Source organism: Antrostomus carolinensis, unplaced genomic scaffold (assembly GCF_000700745.2).
Source record: "Antrostomus carolinensis isolate BGI_N321 unplaced genomic scaffold, ASM70074v2 scaffold37999, whole genome shotgun sequence".
NCBI lineage: Eukaryota > Metazoa > Chordata > Aves > Caprimulgiformes > Caprimulgidae > Antrostomus > Antrostomus carolinensis.
In genome coordinates, this window is record NW_010341298.1 from 21,853 (window position 1) to 22,870 (window position 1,018).

Sequence of the window (1,018 nt, forward strand, 5' to 3'; positions counted from 1 at the left end):
GGAGAGAGGCTGGTGAACCTCCCTGGGATGCTCTCAGGCCCTGGTAGCCATCGGCATGGCAACGGTCACCATGGAAACCGCCTCCTCCATGGCGACGCATCCATTGGTGATACAGGGAGATGGGTGGTGTCCTCCAGTGCATCCACCCGAACCAGGTTTGGGATCCCCTTCCCTTGGGGTGTCACGGGGAAAGAGGAATGAAAAACCCCCATGGGGTGGGTGAAATGGGGGGAGATAAGCCACCTCCGAAGGCACAAAATCATCACAGAATCATAGAATGATTTGGGTTGGAAGGGACCTGAAAGCTCATCCAGTCCCAACCCCCCTGCCAGCAGCAGGGACACCTTCCACTAGACCAGGCTGCTCAAAGCCTCATCCAACCTGGCCTTCAACACTTCCAGGGAGGAGCAGCCACAGCTTCTCTGGGCAACTTGGAGCCAGTGTCTCACCACCCTCACACCAAACAATTTCTTCCTCATATCTCATCTAAACCTCCCCTGTTCCAGTTTCAAGCCATCACCCCTTGTTCTGTCACTCCCTGCCCTTGTCCGAAGTCCCTCCCCAGCCTTCCTGGAGCCCCTCCAGGTACCGGAAGGCCGCTAGAAGGTCTCCCCGCACAGAGGAGCTTCCAGCAGAGCGGTGTCAGCCAGGGGAGGAATCCCAGCTCAAATCCCAGCATCTGCTTTCTGCAGGGCTTTGTGGAAGGTCAGAGCATCTCCCCACACCCGAGCAGCCCTAGATGGAAGTTATCTGTCCCAGTCTGGGTGGTGGAGGGGATTGAAGGCTGTGGGTGTTTTAAGCCCTCCAGACTGTGGACAGAAGATGAGAGTTTTCACTGAGGAAATAAAAAAGGAAATAAAAAGAGGTGAAATTTGGTGGTTTCTAAGGCAGCCAGGACCTGGCTGGTGTCTGGAGCTGGGGGTGGTGGTGATGGGGCACAAAGCCTGGTGGTAAAATCATAGAATCGTTTGGTCAGAAAAGACCTCTGAGATCATCGAGTCCAACTGTACCTGTCCAC